General features: G+C 40.6%; 1 long non-coding RNA gene across 2 annotated transcripts in view; it reads right to left on the bottom strand.

Annotated features, from left to right (window-relative positions):
• Nucleotides 1–27,135, bottom strand: part of LOC126081421 (uncharacterized) — a 78,508-nt gene that overhangs the window by 10,855 nt on the left and 40,518 nt on the right. The window contains exons 2-3 of one of the 2 annotated variants that reach the window (XR_007518393.1): nucleotides 1,723–1,815; nucleotides 318–475 (exon numbers count right to left, since the gene is read on the bottom strand). This is a non-coding gene — a long non-coding RNA (uncharacterized LOC126081421). The remainder of the gene's footprint in view (nucleotides 1–317; nucleotides 476–1,722; nucleotides 1,816–27,135) is intronic. The other variant, XR_007518392.1, reaches the window with a different exon arrangement.

A 27,135-nucleotide genomic window follows, 5' to 3' on the forward strand; every position in this document is an offset into this window, starting at 1 on the left:
TTCTTTGATTTCTCCCAGTAGTGTTTGATTGCAGATTAGAAATAATTCAGGGCTAATGAAGAGAAGGACTCAGAGCATTTCAAGAAATTACCAAGAAGCTGTTGAGAATTAATCACATTTCACCTTAAACGAGGTCAGGGCTGGAACTCAAGCTTCATATCTGCTGAAGAACAGGGCAAAGGAAGAGCAGTGATTTGGGGTTGGGTTCTTGGAGAGGGCAGGACCCCACAATGAGTGTTGTGTGTTTAAGTGTGCATGCGCACACTTGCTTCTGTGTTTGGGGGGCCCTGGAATGTCAACTTTGGTGCCGGTTTTACCTTTGGTTGGTCTCACATGAACTGGGCGTTTCCTCTCGGGACAACAGCAGAGCAAAGGGGAACGGTCATCACAGGGGCTCACTGAATTGTTCCCCTGCCCTCAGGAGGGGGCAGAACTCCTCACACTTCCTAGGAAGACTCCTTTGTTGGCTTGTCTACTGCAAGAGAGACATTTCTTTGAAGTCATGCTTCATCTAAAAAAATCAATTGAATTTTACATTCTATTCCATAATTTTATACTCTATTCCACCAATATGAAAATAATGCTCTTCCCCAAGCAGGGGTTGAAAACAATGCTTCGGAAAGATGGTCATACTGGTTGAGTGTATGGATGTAGGGAGAATATTCTAGATTTGAAACCCACAGACCTGCGATCAGATCTCACCTGCGGAAGCTCATATAATCCCTCTCAGCCTCAGACTTTTCATATATAAGGTGGAAACCACAGTATTTTCCTTAAATCCCTAATAGGGCGGCTATGATGGACATCAAAATGAGATCCTGTTGGTGAGATGCCTTTGGAAATAAACGTCTAATTGTGAAATCTTTGTTATTATTAGCAGTCAATTTGTGGTTCATGTGGTATCATTTTCTGTTCATTGAATATAATGTATTCAAAATGAAGATACTGTTAATATAGAGAAATGCAGAACTGAGAATTTAAATCACACAGAAAAATGCCTAGCTAAATCAGGAAAGGAGTACGCTGTTCACAGCATTTGTGATTCCAGCTGGGTCCCTGTAGTAGCCCCCCAAAAGATATATTCATGTCCTGGAAACTTATTCAGAAAACAGATCTTTGTAGATATTATTAAGTTATGGATCTCAAGATGAGATCATCCTGGATTATCCGGGGGAGCTCTAAATCTAACTACAAATGTTAGTATAAGAAACACAAATAGGAAAGGCAGAGAAGAGAAGAAGACCAGGTACAGATGGAGGCAGAGATTGGAGCGATACAGCCACAAGCCAAGGAATGCCTAGAGCCACTAGAAGCTGGATGAGGCAAGGAAGGTTCTACCTTAGCCCTGCTGACACCTTGATTTCAGACTTCTGGCCTCCAGAACTGTGAGGGGATAAATTTCTGTTGTTTTAAGTCACCAATACAGCCCCCTATGCCGAAGTTAATTTCTCCTTTTTCTGGACTCCTGTGGTTCTTCCAGAGAAAGACATGAGTATGATGTATGATGTGAGTGTTTATAAATTGCCCTTGTCACTGCTTCCCAGGCTTTATGTGTTTTGCACCTGAATACGTGCCTTGCCGTAAACTCCCTGATGGCAGGGAAACTCCTTGAGGGCAGGGAACTTGGCTGTGTCATCCCTGTGGTGCTCACAGTGCCCATGGCAGAGGTTTGTTGAATTGAACACCAGCGGAATTTCTAGAAAAACCAGTAAGGGTTGAGACCTGAGTTTTGAGAGTTGTGACAAATTGGGTAGACAGATGTAAAATCCAGGACTCAGCTGCATATGGTGGCAGTATTTGGCTGTCTGGATGTGTCTGAAAATGAAGAACAAGACAGTTGTCAGCAGAAGACGGCCATAGTACATGCTCTTGGTATTAAAACTGATGAACCATTATTGTGGACATTGTTTGGGGCTGCCCACTGTCTTCCCTCCTTCCCCCCTTTTTCTGTAATAGACCCTTCCCTCTTTGATCTTAGGAGGTGGAGTTGGGTTATGTCATGGATCGAATTGCGTATCCCCAAAATACCTGTCAACTTGGCTAGGTCATGGTTCCCAGTATTGTATGATTGTCTACCATTTTGTCATCTGATGTGATCTCCCTATGTGTTGTAAATCCTGTCACTAGGATGTAATGAGATGGATTAGTGGCAGTTTTATTGATGAGATCTACAAGATTAGATAGTGCCTTAAGCCAAACTCTTTTGAGAGATAAAAGAGAAAAGCGAGCAGAGAGGCGTGGGGACCTCATACCACCAAGAAAGCAGTGCCCGGAGAAGAGTGCATCCTTTGGACTGGAGGTTCCTTCTAGAAGAAGCTCCTAGTCCATGGAAAGATTGATGACAAGGACCCTCCCCCAGAGCAGACAAACAAAACATACCCCTGAAGCTGACACCCTGAATTTGGACATGTACTGTACTGGACTGTGAGAGAATACATTTCTCTTTGCCGAAGCCATCCACTTGCGGTATTTCTGTTATAGCAGCACTAGATGACTAAGACAGGGTGTGTGCCTGTCCCAGACTTGGCCATTTAGAATCTCTCTCTCCTGTAATAGTCATTAGCCAATCCTAGGCCAGAATTTTCTGCTGAAGCTTACCCAATCTACCTCCATCCTTCCATGTTGCTTTTTTTGTCCCTTGTAAACCAAAGAATCCTGACTACGAAGGCTAGGGACAAGATCCACAGTATGGATTGCTCTAATGTGCTGGCACCTGACTCAACCCAAATTATAAATTACCATAATTACCAAGGGTAAAATCCAAGGTTAATGATGAAACAAATTAATGCACAGTTAAAAAAATATATAAAAGTGCTCAATAACTACAACAAGATAAGATAAGGTTAATTAAAGCAATTTTCAAAATATTAAGAGAACCATAGTTCCAGCGAATATAAGAACATCATCAGCACATTTGAATTGTTAAAGGACTTAAACAATTTAGAGCTGTAGGTACAGCACTTAGATTTGTGAAGGTCAAAAAAAAGGAGATTCTATTTAGCTTTCTTTTATTTTATGAGCCTAGTTTGTTCCCTACATACTGTGGTATTATTATATGGGAGATTTAAAACCACCTTAAGAATTATTTGTAGATTTCTATTTATGAAAGAGGTTATCTTGCTTATAGGAAAAATACTTGATTAAGTTTAACCATTCACAAATGGACAGTTATTTGTAGGTACTTAAGCATGAAGATCTAGCCGAGCAGAGTAATTTGTTATTTTTAGTGCTTCTTTGACCGCCTATAAGAGCACGATTGAGTACAAAATAGTGATATTTCTGTCCTGCTACTGCTACTTTAATTGATGATGAGAAGACACTGCTACCATTTTTAATTTTTAAAATGCAATATGATCCTGGAGGATATTAACCTAATCATGGCGCCCAAGTAAATTAATGACAGCTCATTACCTAAGAGCAAAAATAATATTAACCTAAAAAAGAATCTAAACCCACTTCTGACACATATTCAATTTTTATAAAGTTACGTTGGCAGTTTTTCTGGATTATACGTGGTGGTTTCCAGCGTTAGCTTCTCTGCTAAATGGAAATGTTGGGAGTGAGAACACAAATATTTCTGTGGTGTGGGAGAAGGTTGGCTTCCAGAATTGACTTTGCTGTATTACAGTTCGAACAGCACTCAGTAAAACACCATTTGGTGTTTTACATGGCAACCCTGTCGTACACTCATCTGGAGAGAACAGATCAGGGCTCTCACTCCCATGGCACACATGGATTTTTTCCAAAGTGGCCCAGCAGTTCTGCTTTGGAGAAGTCAGCTTTTCCAGCCCTCACTTCCCCAGTCTGGCCTGTGAGAGCCCAAACAGTGCTGGTACTGTCTGTGGCAGCATTTTGTGGGCTGCTGCCTATGTTTTCCCCAAACAGGGCTAAAAGTAGTTAACACAGACTGGAGAAAAGGCCCTAAACTCACAAAATGTCTCCTCTGCCTTCGCGGCTTTTGAAGTTGGGAAATTTATGTTGCAACCTTGAGACAGGCAAAGTAAACACAGAACGTGCCAGCTGTTTGTTTGCCTGTTGATGAATTCTCCAAATTCAGACTGGAAGCCCTCCAGCGACTGCAGTCTCCTCAAAAAGCCAAGTGTTGACCCTAAATCCTTCAGCTGCTTTTCCTACCAGTACTGTACTTCTTTTCTTCCCCATTTAGAAAGTTCCAAAATGTCTCTGTGCCTTTGCTTGCTATTTATCTTGCTCTCTGATGAGTCTGTTCCTGTTTATCACCCAGGACAGTCCAGGGCCGAAGACAGTGAGGGAAGAACCCTGGGCTGTTCTGTGTCGGAAACGACGGCATGGTATCGGGAATTTCCAAGGGCTGCTTGTAGCAAGCTTCCTAGAGTCCACATGTTTAGCAAAAATTGCTTAAATCATGGAAGTGCCTTAACTGTTTAGAACCAAACTTTTATAGCTTTAAATATTTGCCACAAGCTCTACTGCAATTGTGGGTTTCATCCTTAAATCCATAAATTCTTAAGCTTTCTCCTTGGAAAAGTAACAAATTAGTACTAGGTTTGTTTGTTTGTTCCCCAGCGTAAGCCACACAGTTTGCAGATTAGTCGAGGTTTTATTCTTATGACAATTTAAAATTCCCTGGGTGGTGCAAATGGCTAATACGCTCAGCTGCTAACTGAGAAGATAGAAGATGGAGTCTAGCCAGAGCATCTTGGAAGAAAGGCCTGGTGATGTACTTCCAAAAATTAAAAAAAAAAAAACAAAAAACCAGTAATTGAAAACCCTATGGAGCAGTTCTTCTCTAACAGACGTGGGGTCGCCATGAGTCGGAATCAACTCAACAGTAACTGGTTGATTACTGTTTATTTGTAGTGTGTAGTCTAACAGGTTGCTTTTACAGTTTTTAAAGTTTTAAATATAATCTTCTTTAAATTATGAAATTACTATATCCTCATGGGAAATGGGTATAATATTTGAAAAAAATATTTGTAATCTCGTTATCCTCATCTAAGCTTTGTTAACACTTTGGGTATAGTTCTTTCTAGTCTTTTTTCTATGCTAAACTATACTATCTGGATACTGATTTTTTTTGTTTTTTTTCAGTTGATTTTTTCTCAGCATTTATTTACTACCAAGGAGTAACCTTGAAAAACAAGATTTTTAATGACTTCAATAATAATCGGCCATTGGAATGGACCATAGTGTTCTTGTGTAACCTCCTATTGTTGGCTACTATAAACAGCATTCCAGAAAACATATTTCTACATAAACCTTTGGCCACTTCTCTCATTAATTCCTTAGGATAGCTTCCTAGAAGTAGAATTACTGGGTCAAAGTGTATAAAGAATGTTAAGTCTCTCAACACATTTTGCCAATTTTTTTTTAAAAAATAGTATTTTATTGTGTTTTTGGTGAAAGTTTCCCAGCAAATTAGGTTCCCATTTAACAATTTCTACACAGTTTGTTCAGTGACATTGGTTACATTTTACACGGTGTGTCAACTTTCTCATTATTTCTCTTCTGCATGTTCCTTTTCTCGTAATCTAGTTCCCCTGCTCCCCTTGTCTTCTCGTCTTTGTTGTAGAGCCAGTGTTGACTGTTTGATCTCATATAGGTGTCAAATTGCATTTGTTTGTTTTAATAAAGGATGCTTATCAATTTACACCCTCACCACAGTGAGTAAGATGTCCTGGCTTGCTGCATTCTCACACACATTCAGGACTGTGATTTTTCCATCTTTGCCAAGACAATAGGTGCCTCTGTTGGAACAGGTGGTATGGCCAAGGAGTAAAAAAAAAAAAAAGAAGTAGGGAGGGCTTTATACGGGGAGTCAAGAGACCTAGGCTTGAATTTGGGCTTTTCCTTAATATAGCTCAGTGACTTTGTGGAAAACCATTAGCCTCAAGGATAAAAACTGGCCATAGTAATGAGCGCAAGGGTGCTTTGTAAATGCAAAATGTTAGGTTTTATTATTACCTCAAAAGATGTCTACCCATTGCTACTGGTACCTAAGAAAAATGAGGAGCTGGGCATGTAAATTGTAAACCAAAATAGAAAGAAAATTTACACAACTTTTATGTACTCACCAAAAAAAAAAAAAAAGCAGTATCTGAAATTCCAGGTGAGGCTGTCTGACTTAATGTACGAAGTAAAGCTGAATATTCTCTTGGGTTATGCAGACTCTATCAATGGTTAACGCTTTTGTGGACAGTGGATTCAGGTATAATCGATATTTAGGGGGAGGTGCCATAAATTTTAACAGCCACAACCCAATACAAAGCCTTCCCTCCAATCAGACCACGCAGTTTCCATCGTTCACACACACATTAATGTTGTTTTAGGTGCCGTCGAGTTGATTTCGACTCATACTGACCCTATGTGACAAAGTAGAACTGCCCCATCGGGTTCTCTAGGCTGTAATCGTCACAGGAACTGATCACTAAGTCTTTCTCCCACAGAGCAGCTGAGTGAGTTCAAACCACCAGCTTTTCGGTTAGCAGCCAAGCATTTCAGCCTTCTGGTTAGCAGCCAAGCATTTAACCATCACACCCCCAGGTCTCCTTACACACATTATACTGCAGCCATTTTTCTCTCTCTCTTTTCCCCACTGATCTGTACCTGTACTTCCTCTAAGGCTTACCCAAGGTCTGCTTTCTCTTGAAGTTTTTCCCAGCCACCCCAGAGTGACACCTCTCCCTTCTCTGGATTTGTGCTTGTGAATCCCAGAGGCTCGCTCTGGACTACCAGTGGCTTTGTATGCTCAGTCCTTTCATCATCTCCAGTATGGAAATATGTTTTTCCCATCCAAGCTACAAACTATTTGAGGGGAGAGATCCTTCCTTTGCACTTGCAGCTCTGGGCACACTCTTGGCCCTATATTAACTTGTCCCTGAGGTTGATAAAGAGGGAAAGATTTACCCAGGGCCGTTTTCCCAGTAACTCTCACTGGGGAAATGTTCTCTTGACTTTGTCCTTCTTGCCTGAGGGAGATGGAGGGCAGGTCAGTGCTGCCGCCCCCATTTCTTCTAGGGACTCTTTTTCCCTCATTAATGGTGTTCACAGGGTTAAGAATAGCTCACAACCCCCAAACAACGGCTACTGTGGACAATTTTGTTCTGTCTTCATGTTTTTATTCCTCCAGAGTCACCCTCCATCCTCCTTGCTAAATATATTTTCTCCTTTTTGATTAAATACCACTGATTTTTAAAACAAAAACTATAGAACAGACTGCATTTCACTGTCGTTAGTATAATTTCCCAAAGAGATATTATCATTGTGAGGGCAATCAAACCATATTCACTCAACAGCTGGAGAGGTGGAACTCGATTACGTTTAGCGACGATTCTAGATACTCTCTGATTTCCAGAGGCTGTCAGAACATGTTTGGCTGCAAGAAACAGAAACCTAAATTATTCAAATTATTCAATTTGTTCAAAGGGATAGAATAGAGGTTGAGGGAGCCATATCAGCCTGTCTTGTACACCAGGCATGAAGTCTTCTATGATTTACAAATGGGAACATTGATTCTGAAAGCATTGAGAAGGACCGTGCTGGACTAAGGAATTGCTGCAATTACAGAGAAACTTTCTTTGCTTATCATTGGCAACTGTTGGGGTTCAGGAAAAGTTTTTAGTTATTGAGCACTGTAGGAAAAGGTTTCAGAGGCCTGGTTTCAACTGTAATGGAATATAAAGATTGTAAACATGTCCATCTACAACTGGGGCATTAGGCCCTGGGCGATGACCCAAGGCAACTTTCCTTGGACTTTACAACATGGTTACAAAAAGAGCATTTGGCAAGTGTCCCAAGAAGAGGTTCTGAGAAACAGCTCAGCGATCCAGCCAAATATAATCTCCTCCCAAAATTAGGTCAAAGTTGTCAGTATGAGCTGAGGCCTTAGAGGCTCAAGTCAGAGCTCTGATCAGCTAAAGATGTAAACAAATTCATCACTGGCCTCTTCAGAAGCCATTCTGTGGGATTCATTTGCCCTATTGGCAATAATGTTTCGAGAAAGTTCATTAGGGGAAAAGTTGAAATCTGAATTTGACTCTTTTCCCCACACCCAAAAGGATACCACTCCATCCTCCAGAATTTTGAACTACTCACTTTTTTCCTGCCATTTCACATTTTATTCCCACTGTGTTGTTGCTATTGTTCTTAGTTGCTGTTGAGTTGGCTCCCAACTCATGGTAACCCCATGCACAACGGAACGAAACACTGCCTGATCCTGCACCATCTCCTCAATTGGTTGTGATTGGATGTTGTGATCCATAGGGTTTTCTTTGACTGGTTTTCAGAAAGAGATCACTGGGCCTTTCTTCCTAGTTCATCACCTTGCTTCCTAATCCATCTTGGTCTGAAAGCTCCGCTGAAACCTGTTCAGCATCATAGCGACATTTAAGACTCCACAGATAGATTGGTGGTGGCCATGCTTGAGGTGCGTTGGCCAGGAATCAAACCTAGGTTTCCCACATGCAAGGCAAGAGTTCTACTACTGAACCATGGAATTCTCACTTTAGCTCCCTTTTCATTTTAGAATCATCTCATAACTAACAACAACAAAGATACTAGTTAAGGTCATGAACAGCTGTCAACACCAGGTTTTCCACAGTGTCTGAAATGGTATAGCTTTACTCTGGCCCCCAGAGTTGGCAAGTGCTATTCCATCTACCTGCTTCCTGCCTCCATCTTCTCGGCCTTCACAAACACAAGTAAGATAAGCTAAGCCCCATTATTGAAGCTAATAGTGAACAGAAGATGAGGTAATAGTCTGCCAAAATTTACCATGTCTGACCTTAACCCTTGCAGTAGGCCAGTTCCAGGGGTTGAGCTAATAGAATCTACCTTCAGCTGTAGACCTTGCTTGGCAGGTACCACAGCTGTTGAACCTGAGAAAATGAAAAGGAAATAAAGCAATTCCCTTGACGAGAAATTCTCTTTCCACCAGGATTAAATGAGATAAAATGGGAAAGGGCTTTGAAGATAACAAAGTACTAAGGAATTGTGAGCAGTAAAAGAAGTATAAGGGGATATCATGTCACCTGTTTCAGAAAAAAAGTTGAATAGATACTATCATTAACACTTTGAATTCTAGGCTCAAAAAAGATTAAAAATCAAGCCAAAATCAGTCTGTGGAAGAGGTAACAGTGCTCTGTAATGGTCCATGAGCTTACTGACAGGTGCAGCCTCCATTGCAGTTAGACTATTGTAGTTGGCCATGTGGCTACCCCTGGCCAATAGGCTGTGAGCAGAACAGCTGTGTATTACTTTGGTCCAGAGGATGTAGGAGCACGGATGAGTTCCATCATACTCACTTACCTCCTGCTTCACTTACCCTGGAAGCCACACGTTAAATGGAGGAAACCTAAATCCCTGAGTCACCAGATGGAGCAGTGTCCTTCCACCCAGAACATAAAACTTAGTTTAAAAGCTAAGCCAAGCAGATTTCAGTGTTTATTTAATACCACAGCTTAATCAACCCTATCTTTAAAAATACACTAACTTTTGTCTTTTTAATTCAATTTCTTTAAGAACTTAGTGAAGAACTTCATAGGTACTCATGATAGAAAGAAGTGATTGTGAATGTATTGTTCTTATACTAGTTTTATACCATCAGTGATCTAGGTATTAAAGAAAGAAAGAGTCAATCACTGTCATAGTTATCTAGAGCTGCTATAACAGAAATATCACAAGTGGATGGCTTTAACAAAGAGAAATTTATTCTCTCACAATTTAGAAGACTAGAAGTCAAAATTGAGAGCATTGGCTTGTGGAGATGGCTTTCTCTCTGTCTCCTCTGGGGAAAAGTCCTGGTCACGAATCTTCCCTGGGCCTAGGAGCTTCTCAGCCCAGGGACTCTGGGTCCGAAGGATATGCTCTCCTCGCAGTTCTTCTTGCTTGGTGGTAATGAGGTCCCCCTCCTTTCTGATCACTTCTCTTTCATATCTCAAAAGAGATTGACTCAAGGTACAACCTAATCCTGTAGCTTGTGTTCTCCGTCATTAACATAACTGACTCTAATCCAGCACCGTTAACATCACAGAGGTAGGATTTACAACACATGGGATAATCACATCAGATCACAAAATGGAGGTTGACCACACAATACTGGAAATCATGGCCTAGCCAAGTTGACACACATTTTTGGGGGACACAATTCAATCCATAACAATCCCCAATCTGATAATGCTCTATATGGTGAATAAACTTCTAGCCTAATGGCTCTATGGATTAAAACAGCTGACTTTGGCACTCAGAGGTCTCATTCTGATCCAGTCATTTATTCTCTATAAGACCCTAAGTAATTTAATCACTTTGCTTTGGTTTTAAGAGGTAGAGAAAGCCCAGTTTGGAGGGTTTTGGTGAGCAATAAAAATAACTGTAAAGCACTTTCCCAATACAAAGTGCTACATAAATACTTAATGATTTCCTTTAATGATTTATGGAGAGGGGCATTGTGTTTTTAAGTGAAATATTTTCACTTGAGTTATAGAATGTAATACTCAAGATGCCAAGGCCTGATGCCATGGCTGAAATAAGGATTTTTTGTTTCGCTGGTGTCCAGATAATTTAATTATTTTTCCTTCACCTCCAAAAATCACCTCTGATTAAACATATGCAGGATTCAGATATCACAGTGGAGGCCAAGATGGCCTATATAAAGATAGGGGCCTTCGTGGGACACCATGAATGATATGGTCTTAAAAAAAAAAAAAACTCGTTGCCATTGAATTGATTCTGACTCTTGGCAGCCCCTTGCATTACAGAGTAGAACTGCGTTTCATGGGGTTTTCTTGGCTGTAATCTTTATGGAAGTAAATCGACAGGGCTTTCTTCCTTGGTGCTGCTGGGTGGGTTTTAACCACCAACTTTCATAGTCCAGTGTAAACTGTTAGCACCACCGAGGGACCATGATACGGTCTTAAGGCCATCAGATTTGTTCATTCATTCTGCTTTGGAGGAAAAACACTTAGTTGGACTTTTTTTCTTTTTTAAACTTACTTTGATTCAACAAATCATAACCCTATATTTTACTGGGCCCAGGTGAGGGTCTCAGGGGACCAGGCATTTATTTTCTAGGGGAGGTGGGCATTTTGCTCTCAAGCGCAGGAAAGAGAGCATCTTGTCAAATATATCCATTTACCCTGGAGATGCCACGTTCTTCTCGGTGATTATTCTGGGTAAAGAGTAAGAAGGCAAAAGGCAGGGACAATTCTTTGAAGAGAATGGTTTTCTTTTTTTTTTTTTTTTCATAAAAATATAGAGTTATGAAACCCTCTTATTTTCTCTGTGTGCTGTAAAATAAATGAGTTTGAGAAGCTCTGCAGGTCAGTTTGCAAATCTCTTTAACTCTATTCACATTGAGGCTTCACCTGTGGGCTATTGCAACTCTCAAATACCAGACATGTCCTCTCTCCTTCCCGTTTGTCTTCTCATAATAGCTATTGTTCGCAGAATGCTTTCTTTGCAGCAGATTTTGTACAATGCAATTAGCATGATCTCATGTAATCCATGCAACAGTCCTGTAAAGTAGGAATTACTTATCCTATTTTTCAGATGAGAAAATGATGCTCGGAGAAGTTAAGTAACTTACTTAAGGCATACTGCTAGTAAGAGGCAGCTCCTGGATTCAAACCTAACCTAGCTGCTCCCTCAGTCTGGGCAATTAACACCTACTCTAATAGGCCTTTTCACATAGTCTCATCCTGCCCCTCAGTTGTTGAGGAAGGGAGTGGGCAGGGAGTGAACAATGTTCCTGCTGCATCTTGATCTTAGAAAGAAATGATGTTGGAAACACTCTGCCAACCCTCCTTGTTTTCCAGCCACTTTCCACACTTTTTGGAAAAGGCAAGAGATACTCCAAATGAAAAAACCAAACCCAGTGCCGTTGTGTCGATTCCGACTCATAGCAACCCTATTGGACAGAGTAGAGATGCGCCATAGAGTTTCCAAGGAGCGCCTGGTAGATTCGAACTGCCAACCCTTTGATTAGCAGCTGTAGCACTTAACCACTATGCCACCAGGGTTTCCAAGAGATGCTCAAAACCACAAAAAACCAAACCCAGTGCCGTTGAGTGGATTTCGACTCATAGCGACTCAGACAGGTTAAATGGCTTTTACAATGTCGCATAGTACAGCAGAGTAGCATTGGGGCTGGAACCCGTATCCAAAATCTCAAATTCAAAGCGTATTCCACCTCCCCCTCCCCGTTTTTTTTTTTTTTTTAAATAACTGACTTTAATGGATTGACATCTTAGTAATTAAAATACAAGGAGCCCCGGCGGTGCAGTGCTTAAGAGCTTGGCTGCAACCAAAAGGCCCGCAGTTTGAGTCCACCAGCCGCTCTGAGAGAGAAAGATGTGGCAATCTGCTTCCGTAAAGATTACAGCCTTGGAAGCACTGTGGGGCAGTTCTAATCCGTCGTGTGGGGTTGCTATGAGTCAGGATTGACTGGATGGCAACAGAGTTTTGTTTTTTTTTCTTAAATCAAAATAAGAGTGGTTCAGTGGTAGAATTCTCACCTTCCATGTGGGAGAACTGGGTTTGATTCCCAGCAATGCGCCTCATGTATCACCACCACCATCTGTCAGTGGAGGCTTGTGTGTGGCTATGATGCTAAACAGTTATAGCAGAGCTTCCAGACTTAGATGGACTAGGAAGAAAGACCTAGAGGACTACTCCCAAAAATCAGCCACTGGAAACCCTAAGGATCACAATAGTCCGATCCTGTTGTGCACGGGGTCACTATAACTCAGTGGCCGACTTGAGGGCAGCTAATAAGAACAACAACAATTAAAACATATAAATAATTTTAATTGTTTTAGTGACTTAAAGTAGCAGTCTGTCATAGGCATTTACATGGAGTGGAAAGGCCAGCCCCTAACTTTGTTCACTCAACAAACATTGTAGCTCTAACAAATCTGAAAACTTAGAAGAAATGGACAAATTTCTAGAAACACACTGCTTACCTAAACTAACACAAACAGAGGGTGAGCTTAATAACCCTATAAGAAAAGAAGAGATTGAAAAGGTAATTAAAAAACTCCCAACAAAAAAAATTCCTGGCCCTGATGGCTTCACTGGAGAATTCTACAAAACTTTCAGAGAAGAGTTAACACCACTACTACTAAAAGTATTTCAGAGTATAGAAAAGAATGGAATACTCCCAAACTCATTCTATGAAGCCAGCATTTCCCTGACACCAAAACCAGGTAAAAATACCATAAAAAAAAAAAAGAAAAGAAAATTACGGATCTATATCCCTCATGAACTTAGATGCAAAAATCCTCAATAAAATTCTAGCCGACAGAATTCAACAACATAACAAACATTTTAGGGTGATGACTGTGTGCAGAATTCCTCTCCCCACTGGTCTGTGTCAGGGGTCAGAATTCAGGGAGAAACTTGTCTGATGGGTCCCTTCCCACATAAGGAGTTTCCAGTCTAATGAATCTCATGGTTTAATGGATTTGACTCTTTTCTCAGACACATGAATCAAGTGGAAAAAAAGTGAAGTTGATTCAAAACGTTGAGTCTTATAACAGTACCCTCTCTATACTTGAATATTCTGTTTTTCCAGTACCTGATGTATTTTTTAATGTGGTGCTTAATTGTGAAGGAAGGTCCTTCATCAACTATTTGTTGCATATCTAATACGTGCAAGGAACCTTCTGGGTAGCTGGGATGTGTCACTAAACAAAAGAGATAAAAATTTCTGCCCTTATGGGAATTATATTTTAATGTGGAGATAGACGATAAGCAATACATGAATAAGTAAAATGGGTGTCATGTTAGAAGGTGATGTGGATTACAGAAAAAAATGGCAATGGGTGAGGGGGATTTGGAGCTCAGAGGGAAAGAGGCACAGATTGCAATTTTAAATAGGATGATTGGAAAATCTGGTGTATGGCAGAATGTTTCCAACATCCTTTCTTTCTAAGATAAAGATGGAGCAGGAACTTCGTGCGCTCACTGCCCACTCCCTTCCTTGACAATTGAAGGACAGGATGAGGTTATATAAAAAGGCCTATTAGGGTAGGTTTTAATTGCCCAGACTGAGGGAACAGCAAGGCTGAGTTTGAATATTTGAACATCTGGGAGATGTGGGTAGTTAGCATTGTGGATATCTGAGGGAAAAACATTCCAGCGGAGTGAACAGCCAGTACAAGGCCATAAGGTAGGAGCAGTAAGGAGGCCAGCATGGCTGAAGCAAAGCGAACTAAGTAGTAGGACATGAGGTCAGAGAGCTAAGGCGCAGTGGTGTTACAGATAGTGCAGGGCTTTGTAGTCCACTGAAAGGGTGTGAGCTTTTCCTGAGTGCAACAGGGAGCCACTGGAGGATTTTGAGCAGAGGGGTAATATGATGAGACCTAGTTTTAAAAGAATCACCCTGCTGTGTTGAGAACTGACTTCAGAGGTCAAGGGTAGAAGCAAGGAAACCAATTAGGAGATACTGAAATACCTAACTGAAGTCATCCAGGTAAGAGATGCTGGTGGCCTAGATCAGGGTGGTAGCAGAGGAGGTGGAGAAAGGGTTGGAATATGGATATGTTTTGAAGAAAGAACCATAGGTTTTCCTGGAAGATTGGATGGGGGATGTGAGCAAAACAGAGAAGTCCAGGATGATTCCAAGTTTTCGGGCCTGAGTTGCTGGAAGGCTAATGTTGCCACCTCCTGAGACGTAGAAGACTGTGGGTGCAGCTGACTTGGGGTGCGGTGAATTCAGGAGTTCAAATGTGGTCACGCTATGTTTGAGATGTCTGTTAGCCATCCAAATGGAGGGGTTGAGCAGATAGTTAGAGACATGAAGCTGGAGGATGGGAGGCAGGCCTGCGCTGGAGATGTGAAGTTGGGAGTTAGCCCCCCTGAGATGTGAAAGCCATGAGCCTGGACCAGAAGGCTAAAGTGCGTGCGCCACCCGGTAAAAGCTGGTGATCCAGATGGAGAATTTTACTTTCCCAAAGATGCAAGAATAGAAAAAAGTGATTCAGAGCAAGAGGATTGTTTGACAATTATTCATTTTGAAAAAGGTCTCAGAAAGAGAAAACAAAATCAAGGAAACGTACCTAATTTTTAAACTTATTTTTCTCAATTACAATAACAGCTTTTGCCCCGGGGGCCCCAGGGCTCTGTACAGAAATTCCCAAGTGTTTGGGTGAAGAGGAAGCACGGAATTTCTTGTCTGCATGAAAATACTGGCACCAGACAAAATCAGGAAGCGCTGCAGAGTCCTCGAGGCACTGCTCTCTGTTACTGTCACTAGGAGACTAAGTTTCATGTCTACAGAGCTAGCCCAGCATCGTATTTCCCTAGTCATGAAAGAGGGAAACACCAGAGTTCCCTGTGTCGCCTCTGTTGTAGGGGCAGATATTTGTTAGAACCTTTGCCCTTTTGGGATGGGAGACTGAGGATCTCCCACTACCCGAACCAGTAAACCAGCTGTCTTCAAGTCAACTCCAACTCGTGGTGACTCCTCGTGTGTCAGAGTAGAACTGTGCTCCATAGGGTTTTCAATGGCTGATTTTTCCTAAGTAGATCGCCAGGCTTTTCTTCCGAGGAGCCTCTGGGTGGACTCGAACCTCCAAACTTTCTGTTAGAACCAAGTGCATTAACCATTTGCACCTCCCAGGAACTCCCCCACTACCTAATCTTTTCAAAATGGGTAAAAATGTTTGAATTGTGAGGTTGCTGTGCAAAGTCATTCATTTACTTCTTTCATTCAGTATAAGTAGCTATGAAAAGGCATTTTAGCTCCACTCACATACAAGTGAGAAGTGAGCCCGCCCTTCAGAAGGCAGCTAGTGACTATCCCCAGAAGACCCCTACAATCCTTGCTTCGCAGAGAATTCCCTTCCACAGCCTCCTTCCCACTGGCCTCACCTCTGCATCCTGGCCCTCCATTCTGACAAAACTAATGGGAACTTTCTGGCAAGGAAGCCGGCAGCATTTGGCTAGCCCTCCTAAAGTGAACGTGTTCTTGGGACCCCGGTGTATTGCTGCAGTTGGTTAACAGCCGTTACATGTCCTCGCTTTATTCCCCAAAGATTTGCGTAGCACAGGGCCATGCAATTCGATCCCAGCATTCTCCAGCTTTGCACCCTCCCCCGAGCAGCCCTTGGTCATTTCCTTCCCCCTACAATGCTCCAATTGCTATCTATCAAAAACGATCTTTTTTTTTTGGTCGTATCATACAAGCCTATGAGTACCCAATTGCACAGATGTTGTGTGAAGATGGGTCAGTCTTCTCGATTCCCGGCTTTAAATCCCCCTGGAAGCTACAGATGGGGACACCAGTGTGCCTATTCCTCTTCAAGGCATTCTTCTGTTTCCAAGCTGTCCTCCAAGGAAGTTCTTATTCTGTAATACGGCTGCTATAATTGCCCATAAAGCCATCCATGGGACTTCGTGGCAGGAGCCTTTACTAAGCTCTGTAATTAATTCTTGGAAAGCCATAGAAGGAGCTTGTTCAGAACATTGTTAAAAGCAGCCTTCCTGTTGGCCCACTCAGATGGAGCCCTAATATTTTAAAATAGGTAATAAACCAGGCTAAAGAAATCTCCTAATGATTATTCATTCCTCCAGTAAAATCTGTGTGCCACTGAAGACATAAATAGTGTGTGGGGGTCATACACGTATGCAGAGGTCACCGTGTGTAGGGGGTAAAGAGAGACCTCGGAGCATGGACTTGAACTATGAGACAAGCCCTTGATTGCTTCACATTATTTTCTTTAACTTTTTTGTTGGTTTGCTCATGGACACTGACGTTGTTTCCCTCTGTTTCATGTGACGATAATGATGATAGTAATAATAATAAGGCATCCTGAGTCCTTGGTGCTCAGGTCTGCTTCTGACCTGACTGCTGTGTGGTGTGGCTTCCCAGTGGGACCTGGTACTGGAGGCTCCATGTCCACCTTCACCTCCTGGCTTACACCTGCCAGGTGAGTACTGCCCAGGGCATTTCAGGAAAACATTTCAGAAAAATGCAGGTGTGGCATGTCTCATTAGCTCAGGGGGAAGACTACTCAAGCTGGTTGATGATTCCCTGGTTAGAGAACTCAATGAACTTCTCTTTAATCCTCATTGTGTCTTTGCCTACATCTATATGCATGAGCTCAGTTTGGATAACAATAATGGTGTTGCTGTTGTTTGTTGCCATCGAGTCGATTCAGACTCATGCTGACCCCATATGTGCAGCGTAGAGTTATTCCATAGGGTTTTCAAGGCTGTGACCTTTCAGAAGCAGATCACCAGGCCTGTCTTCCAAGGCACCTTTGGGTGAATTCGAACCACCAACCTTTCAGCTAGTTAGCTATTTGAGCCACCGAGGGGTTCTGTATGATAATAATACAAGCTACAATTTGTTGAATGACAGGTATGTTCCAGCAGTATTTGGCCCTTTTGCACACATTCTTAAAAGAGCTTTAAGATGTCACAGCGGTTGTCCCCACTGAAGCCAGGTTTTATAATGTCATCAGGTACCATAGATGGCTTCATGAGAATACGGTGGGTTACATCTTTCTTTCCCCATGTCTAAATAAAACTGCTTCTGTAAAAGCACAATGTCTTGCACACATTACAGACTAAATAAACCTGCTTATTTGCTCTGTGAAACCCATATTCTACAGTCATTGTTCTCAACTGTGTGCAATTTTTCCCTCAGGGGACATTTGGCAATATCTGGAGATATGTTTGATTGTCACAATTTGGGGAGAGGTTGTGCTACTGGCATCTAGTAGGTAGAGGCTAAGGATGCCACTAAACATTCTATAATGTACAGACAGCCCCCACAACAAAGAATTATTCAGGTCAAAATGTCAAAAGTGCTACGTATCCAAGGTCAACCAATAAATCATCATTTGTTGGTTTATATTTGTTATAAAATGGTTAATCCCATGGAACCTGACATTAGATTGCACAAGAGAACTAGCCAAAGGTGAGTCTTTTACATTCTAACATCCAGACAAGAATCTAGCGCTGATATTAATACCATATACCTTAGGTTGACGGAGATCTTAAAAAAGATGGGAACTCTAAACCCGATCTGTATAGGAGTTAATTTTACACTATCATGTGAAATGAAAGTCTAATCAATACGCCAGCATAAAAAGTGGTTGTTCCTAAGGCCTGAACAGAGACATTACCGAAGATTCTTTGTACGAAACCTCCACAGCAACATATGTACATAAGTCCTGCAGGAACTAGTGCCTATGCAAGACGCGACTATATCTTAAAAGTATACGAGGTAGTCAAATACCAAGAACTACTCTACAGCCTCAACAAATTGTAAAATTCCAACCCACAGAACTAGAGCTAAAAGAGCAATGTTTCTAATTTTCAAAAACTGAATAAGTGTTTAGAGAGATTTAAAAAAATACTGTAAATTAAAAAGAACATGGTTTTATTAAATTAGAATGGGTTAATTTGAAAAAAACCCTACGATTTAAAAATAATCAGTTAATAAACTTAACAGATGACTTAAACAGTAGGCTAGATATTACTGAAGAGAAACCGTGAATTGGGAGAGAAATATAAGGAAATTATCCTGAATATAGCCCAGAGATGAAGAGGTAGAAAATACAAAACAAAAATTAAAAGACACAAAGGATGGATTAAATAACTCTATTTATTCACTTAGTAAAATGCAAAGATTCCCACATAGGATTTAAAACAAAAATTCAGTCATATGCTGTTTATAAGAGATGCACTCCAAATAAAATGATCCAGAAAGACTGAAAATAAGGAGAAGGAAAAATAAATTATATGCAAATAATGACAAAAAGCTGGTGTGGCAATATTAATATTAGTAAAAATATAATTCAATCAGTAGAAATGGAGAGCAACATTATTGAAAGGAGCAGTTCATTAAAAAAATTTACCAACCACTAACTTTCATATACCTAACAAATGTACCTGAAGTACGTAAAATGAAACTGGATGCAATTACCAGAAAAAAACTGGCATATCTACAGTGGTACTGGGAGATTTTCATACACTCCTCCAAGAAACTGAGAGATCAAGCAGGCAGTAAGAGTATAAAAACAATATTTTTTTGATAGGCTTAGTTTAAGGTACATACCCACTCACACTTGCATGTAAATATATGGGCATGCATATACAATATATATATATACGTATTTGCTGTTAGGTGCCTTTGAGAGTTGGTTCCGACTCATAGCAATCCTATGTACAATAGAACGAAACACTGCTGCATCCTGCACCATCCTCACAATCGTTGTTATGCTTGAGCCCATCGTTGTAGCCACTGTGTCAATCCACTCTGTCATTATATATATATATATGTGCATATATATACACACACACATACACATAAATATATATTTGTGTGTTACAGAAAAATCAAAGTCTATATATATTTATAGAAGTCTTTGGTGGCACAAATAATTAAATGGTTGGCTACTAACTAAAAGATCCACCCAGAGGCACCTTGGAAGAAAGGCCCAGAGATCTACTTCCAAAAGATCACAGCCATTGAAAGTCCTATGGACTTTCTTTGCTTCGGAGGTTTTTGATCAAGATTTGATATCTTATCTTGTTGTGGTTCTTTTGAAACTTTCTATTTCCTCTTGAGTCTGTTTGGGTAGGTAGGTTGTGTGCTTCAGAGAATTTGTCCATTTCGCCTAGGTTATCTAGTTTGTTGCCATACAGTTGTTCACAGTATTCTGTCTTTATTCTCTTTATTTCTGTCAGGTCAGTTGTGATGTCTTCTCTTTTGTTTCTTATTTTGTTTTTTCTATCTTTTCTCTTTTTTACTTTGTCAGTCTAGCTAAAGGTTTACCAATTTAATTGATCTTTTCAAAGAACCAACTTCTGGTTTTATCAGTTGTCTCTATTGTTTTTCTGTTTTCAATTTTGTTTCTTTTTGCTCTGATCCTTGTTATTTCCTTTCTTCTGGTAGATGTAGGATTAGTTTCTTCTTCTCTTTCTAGTTCCTGGAGTTGGCGAGTTAAGCTCTTGATTTGAGATCTTTTTTCATGTAAGCATTTATTGCTGTAAGTTTCCCTCTGAGTACTGCCTTTGCTGCATCCCATAAGTTTTGGTATGTTGTGTTTTCATTTTCATTTGACTCTAAGAAATTTGTGATTTCTCTTTTGGCTTCTTCCATGACCCATTGGTAGTTTATAGTGTGTTGTTTAATTTCCATATGTTTGCTTTTTTTTTTTTTTCCTGTTATTGATTTAAAGCTTCACTGTGGTGTGGTCAGAGAAAATACTTTCAAAATGGATTAAGAAACTAAATGTGAAAAACCATAAAATTCTTAGAAAGACAAGCAGGGACAATGCTGTCGGGCCCAGCTTTTAACAGTGGATTATCTGATATAATAACAAAAGTATGAACAGCAAAAGACAAAATAAACAAATAGGATCTCATAAAAATGAAAAACTTTTGTTCATCGAAAGACTATCTAAAAAGTGAAAAGATAAGCTACCAACTGGGAGAATGTCTTCAGAAAACATATATCCAATAAGAATCTAATAACCAATATATACGTAAACCTTCAACAACTTAACAAGAAAAATACAAATAACAGAATCATAAAATGGTCAAAGGACTTGAATAGATATTTCACCAAAGAGGACATTCAAATGGTCACCTGACACATGAAAAGATGCTCAGTGTCACTAGCCATCAAAGAGCTGAAAATCAAAACCACAATGAGATATCATTTCACTCCCACTAGGATAGTGAAGAAAAAAAAACAGAAAATAACAAATGTTGGTGAGGACACAGGGAAATTGGAACCCTTATCCATTGCTGGTAGGAATGCAAAATTGTACAGCCATTAGAGAAAACAGTGTGGCAATTTCATAAAGAACTAAAATCGAACTACCATATGACCCAGCAATTCCACTCCTAGGTACATATCCAAAAAACTTGAAAGCAGAAGCTCAAAAAGAGACTTATACATCAATGTTCATTGTAGCACTATTCACAGTAGCCAAAAGGTAGAAACAACCTAAATGCCAATCAACATATGAATGGAATAACAAAATGTGGTACAGTGGAATACTACTCAGCCAGTAGGAGAAATGAAATCTTAATACATGCTACAGTATGGATGGAGCTTGAAGGCATCATACCTTGAGTGAAATAAGCCAATCACAAAAGAACAAATATTGTATGACCTCTCTTATTTAAAAAGACAAGAAAAGACAAATGTACAGAGACCAAAGTTTATCAATGGCTACCAGGGGTGGGGAGAGGGAAAAAATGGGGGTTAACTGTGATGGAAAAATCACATTGATTAAGGGTAAGGTCACGTAGTTGATTACTATAATTGCTGTTAATAAGTTGTATACCCGTAAAAAGTTGAATTGGTAAAAGTTGTGTGATAGACATATTTACAATAATGACAACAAAAAAAAAAAGAGTAGCTGCTGAGACTGCTTATATACAATCACACACCTCATGGGATTTAGTTCCTTGGTTTGGAGGTTTAGTGTCATGGTTTCATGGGACATCCCAGTTAATTGGCCCAATAACGTGTCTAGTACTTCTATTCCACCTTTTAGTTCATTGCGTAGTGCCTGGGGTCTTAAAAGCTTGCAAGCAGCCTTCCAAGGCACGACAACTGGTCTTTATTCACCTGGAGCAACAGAGGAAGAAGGAGAGTCAGAAATAGAAGGAGGATATGGAATGTGTGGCTAATTGCCTCCATGAACAACTGCCTCCTTTGCCATGAGACCAGAAGAACTGGATGGTGCCTGGCTACCATTACTGAACATTTTGATCAAAGATTCCATAGAAGAATCCTGATCAAAAGGGGGAAGATGCAGAACAGAGTTTTGAATTCTCATGGAATGCAGACTTTCTGGATCCATGGAGGGTGGATGAACCTCTGAAACCATTGCGCTGAGATAATCTTTAAACCTTAAACCAAAAATACCTCCTGAAGTCATCTTAAAGCTGAACAATAGTTTAGCTTAACTAGTGAACAAGACCTGCCTTGAGCATTGTAAGAATGGTGTGACAGCAGAATCTGACCTCCTCTAACTTCACCAGGGAGATGGAGAATCAAGATCAAAGCCCAAGGCTGATTCCTACTAGGTGGAGTTCAGACATGCCTCCTCTCTCCACCATCTTTACCAAAATGATGCCAGTCGTCCCTCCCACGGCACTCTCTACTTCTCTGCTGGGTTTAATAATTCATTGCAATGGCCACACAGAACTCAGACCATACTCATGATTATGGAGTTTATTAGGTTAGCAGGTTATAATTCAGGCTCAGGAACACTCAGGATACAGTTTTTCCATCAGGACTGCCTCTTCACAGCCATGCTCGCAGGCACACATCTTCCTAGCCCCTTGGCCTCTTCTCAAAGGCACTCAGCTTTCTCCCCCCATGGGCTAGGAAGCCAACCACACTAACTCCTGCTGCCAGGTCTGTGCTACCAGTTCTCACCATCTTCAGGGTTATCGCTCACTCACTGTCTTCTGGGTCCAGGAGCTTCTCAGTGCAGGGGCCTCGGGTCCAAAGGGTCTGCTGGCTCAGGTTGTTCTTCCTTGGTGGTGGTGGGATCTTCTCCTTCCCACCTCTCGGGTGGCTCATTTCAAGCCCAGCGGGATGGCAAAGCTGACCAATCCCTTTCGTAGACCACAATTACCCTATTACATAGTCTTGCCCAGTCACTTGGGTGGGAGTTACAAGATCATGGCTAGAAAGACCACACAAAACACAAAAGTGATTCATTACACCACAAGCAGTATGCTCTTTTAAGAACTATCTATATGGGATCAAACTGACAACAGCAACTCAAAAGATTAGATAGGAACCTTATGAGGCAGTGAGTTTATATTATGGAGGGAGCAACAACTCAGAAAAGGAGGGTGAGAACGTTTGCACAACTTGAAGAATGTAATCAACGTCACTAAATTGTACATGTAGAATAGTTGAATTAGTGTGTTTTGCCGTGTATATTCTCAACAACAACGAAATAAATAAAATAGAAAAAAAAAAACTCTAGGGAGCACAGTCCTACCCTGAAACACATAGGGTCCCCATGAGTCAGAATCAACTCCATGGCAACTGGTTTTTATATACATTCATATGTATACACATATGTGTATTGTTATATAATACATATTATATTACATATATAGAATCCTGCACCAAACAAATACAAAACACACATTCCTCTCATGAGGAATTTACATTTACAAAAATTGAATTTGTACCAAATCATAAAAGAAATTTCAATAAATTCCAATGAACTGATATCATACAGGCCATGCTATCCACAATAATACAAAATTATAAATCAACAATAAAAATGAGAGTACAAAGAAAAAATGAATGTGTTTGAAAATGAAAAAATACACATCTAAATAATTCATGGATTAAAGATAAACCATGCTACTTTATTAGTTGCTTTTGTCCCTTAAAATATACCATAAACATTTCCCCCATATCTTTAAAATCTGTTTTAAAATGACTTTTTCGGATATCATAATGCTCCAACAAATGGATGGTATATAATTTATTTAATCCCTTATTTGGACACATTTACATTATTCTCAACTTTTCATTATTATAAATAACACTATAATGAACATGAAACATTAATTTTTTACTTCATTGCTCACGAATGTACTTTGTGACTTTAAGGTCTTCCTGTGTTTCTTAATTAGAATGGTCCCAATTGGACGTCAGCCTTACAACTACGTCATCTGAAGGAAGAGTAGCCATAAAAAGAAAAAAAAAAAGAAGAAGAAGAAAGCCTACATCTTAGGTCTTTCTACGAATATCAGATTGCTCCAGGAAAAGGTCAAGTCCAATGATAGAGGTTTGTGTCACCATTTCATAAACGAGGAGGAAAAGGGCAGAGGAGATATTTCGTTATCAGCCACCATGATTATAATTTGCAGATCTCACACATCACTATGTAAATAGTTGCCGAATTATTTTCTCTTCGGGCTGCATCTAAATTGAAATAAAAACTATACTACTGAAGCTAGGCAAGCCAGAACAGCGAGGGCAATAAACAAACAACGATACGAATTTCACTTAATACTAAGAAAACAAGCATTTGCAGGTAACTACATATCGGGCAAGACAAACACTTCCGGAAATGGGAAATAAACGGGTAAGGCAAAACCAAGTGGAAGAAAGTTGGAAGGAATTCCTCAGCACTAAAATACTGGCAGTTTCAGGGCAGGACTATTAGATGAGCAATAACGTGAGACGTGTGTGGGTATTGACACAAGTCTACCTTGCCTGCATTCCGAGGGAGGCAGAATGGAAAGTCTGCCTGTTAAAGGCTCACCCTGGCGTCAAACTGCCCTGGCTCAGTTCTGGCCCTAGAGCTGGGTGGCCTTGGACAAGTTCTCCAAGCCTCAGTTCTCTTATCAATAAAGCAGTTGTAATATCAGCTTCTACCTCATGGGATGCTGTGATAATTAAATGCAAAATGCCAGGTAAATAAGAGGTTTAGACCAGTGCCTAGAATGTCAGTACCTGTGCGATAACTATTAGCTATTATTATATGAACATCAGAAGATTAAGAAAAGCCTGATGGCCTGTTGAGAAAGCAGAAACGGGGACTAGATATTGTCACCACGCCCCTGTGACAAACTCCGTAGTTGGTTTTAACACAAGGACATAAATTTTGTTTCATGAACCGTTTTTGAACCAGTTGCCTTCGAGCCAACTCCGACTCATAGCAGTGCCAACTCCTGGCGACCCCACGCGTTTCAGAGCATGACCGCGCTCCACAGGCTTTTCCATCCAGGCTTTTCTTCCTCGGTGCCTTTGGGGAGATTCAAATCTCCCGTCTTTCAGTTAGTAGCCGGAGCTTAACCATCCCCACCATCCAGAAATCTGTTTTTAGAGCATTCGAAATTCTAAATTTGAATCTAACGTATTATAAAAATCTGTATGCAACTTTCTGACATAGAGCCTAGTTACAAAAATATACATTTAGTTTATCACGGCGAGACTTATTGCTGAACTGAGACCATTGGGCATGGGTGTAGGCACACCAGCCACTTTAAGAGATCCGGTCTCTCTGTGCCTAGCTCCTTCTGGGCATTGACAGGTGCAGAGAGAAGAATCTCCCTTGGCTTAACTTCCACTGAGCTTGAATTGGGTAAATCTGGAGACGTTTCCAGCTGTGTCTTGACTCCAACTTTGGGCTTAACTGCGCTTAAAGAAGGCTGCTTATAAGGTGGCATGAGGAGATTTGTGGGGAGAATACAATTGCTATGCAAACCAGTTCCCTTATAGCAGTGATGGCGAGCACTGTGGCTGTGTTTGGAGCTGCATCCCATGCAGGAGGAGAACCAGCGTCCTTCCCCAGCCTCCAGGCAAACCGTTTGCTTGGGAAGGCACCATTCACCAGCCTGGGCCACCACACATAAGTTGCCTCCTATTGGAGGTTGATCAGACACTTTCAAGTAGTGAGTATAAAGACCCATTCTTCATGATTTGGCAAAAAATAATAAAATTGATTCATATTTGCCAAGTTCATTTCCTTGATGATGGTTGGCTGCCAGATTTTTTTTTTTAAGTTGGCTTTGGAACGCGAAATTCCCAGAATTTGATCCCACTCAGCAGAGACTGATGACCCCTGAATAATTATCAACCTCTGAGATTTTCTCTCCATTAAGTCCATAAAACCCTCACAGCTGGCTTGAACTTCCTTTTAATCAGAATTTGGTCCCTGGGTGTGCAAATGGTTAACATGCTCACTGCTAACTAAAAGGTTGGTGGTTTGAGTCCACCCAGAGGTACCTTGGAAGAAAGGTCTAGAGAGCTACTTCTGAAAAATCAGCCTCCAAAAACCCTATGAAGCATAGTTCTACTCTGGCACGAATAGGGCCACCATGAGTCAGAAATGACTCAATGGCAACTAGCATGGTTATGGATGTTTATTTGACTTTATCCTTTCCCCAAATAGAATTTTAAAGCATCTTATGCATTTACAACACACACATACTCTGGTGGTGCAATGGTTAAAGCTCGGCTGCTAACCAAAAGGTCGGTGGTTTGAACCCACCAGCGGCTCCACGAGAGAAAGACCAGGCGATCTGTTCCCATAAAGACTATATACCCTAGGAAACCATGTGGGACAGTTCTACTCTGTTTTACAGTGTCGCTGTGAGTCAGAATCAACTCAGTGACACACAACAAAAATAAGCATTTACGAAATTAACCAACAGATACTCATCTTCCCCTTTTTGAAAGCAAGTCTGAGTTCTTCATTCTCAAATTCCAAATATAATAATCCTAGAAATTATGCACGGGTACGATTTATATTTCCAGAGATTTTACCTTCGAAAAACGTGAAATGTCTGACTGCTACTTATGACATGATTGTCTCCCCATTAAAGGGGACTCTTCCTCAGGGGAAGTGAAGTCTCCACTCTGGTGCTTTCTCTTGGGCCCCTCAGTGCAGTTAGCTTGGTTTGTGCCTCTGCTTAGATACTGGGTGCCTTGCCTTGGCAGAGAAATGTATCATTTATTTTAATGCTGACCTGTGATGTTTTAGTCACATTTCAAATCTTTTATGGCCTGCGGCTCCCATGAGAGTTTCCCTTTTGTTAGCATTTTTTCTGATTGGTATTGATTCTCTATCTTGCCAAAGGTTAAGAAACCTACTGTCCTGTTGGCACAGTTGCAAAGACTCCGACTGCTGTTTTCCTTCCCACAGAAGAAGTATCTATAGCCACTTAATTATATAGTTTATTTTTAAAGCAAGAATGAGAGAGCCAGAGATCATCTTTCAGTTAACTTCAGCTTAGCATGTTCTCAGGATGTTTAAACACTCTCAGTGCCTTCAGTTATTGAAATGGATGTCCTTATCTAAAAGAAAATGGATTCATTTGGTTTTACCCAGTCTAATGTCAAATACTGTGTGGTTTAAAATCAGGAAAGGTGTGTGTCAGGGTTGTATCCTTTCACCATACTTACTCAGTCTGTATGCTGAGCATACAGCTGAACTGTATGAAGAAGAATGCAGCATCAGGATTGGAGGAAAACTAATTAACAACCTAAAATATGCAGATGGTACAATCTTGCTTGCTGAAAGCAAAGAGGCCTTGAAGCACTTACTGTTGAAGATCAAAGACCACAGCCTTCAGTATGGATTACACCTCAACATAAAGAAAACAAAAATCCTTACAACTGGACCAATAAGCAAAATCATGATAAAT

This window comes from Elephas maximus, chromosome 8, assembly GCF_024166365.1.
Source record: "Elephas maximus indicus isolate mEleMax1 chromosome 8, mEleMax1 primary haplotype, whole genome shotgun sequence".
Classification (NCBI taxonomy): Eukaryota; Metazoa; Chordata; class Mammalia; order Proboscidea; family Elephantidae; genus Elephas; species Elephas maximus.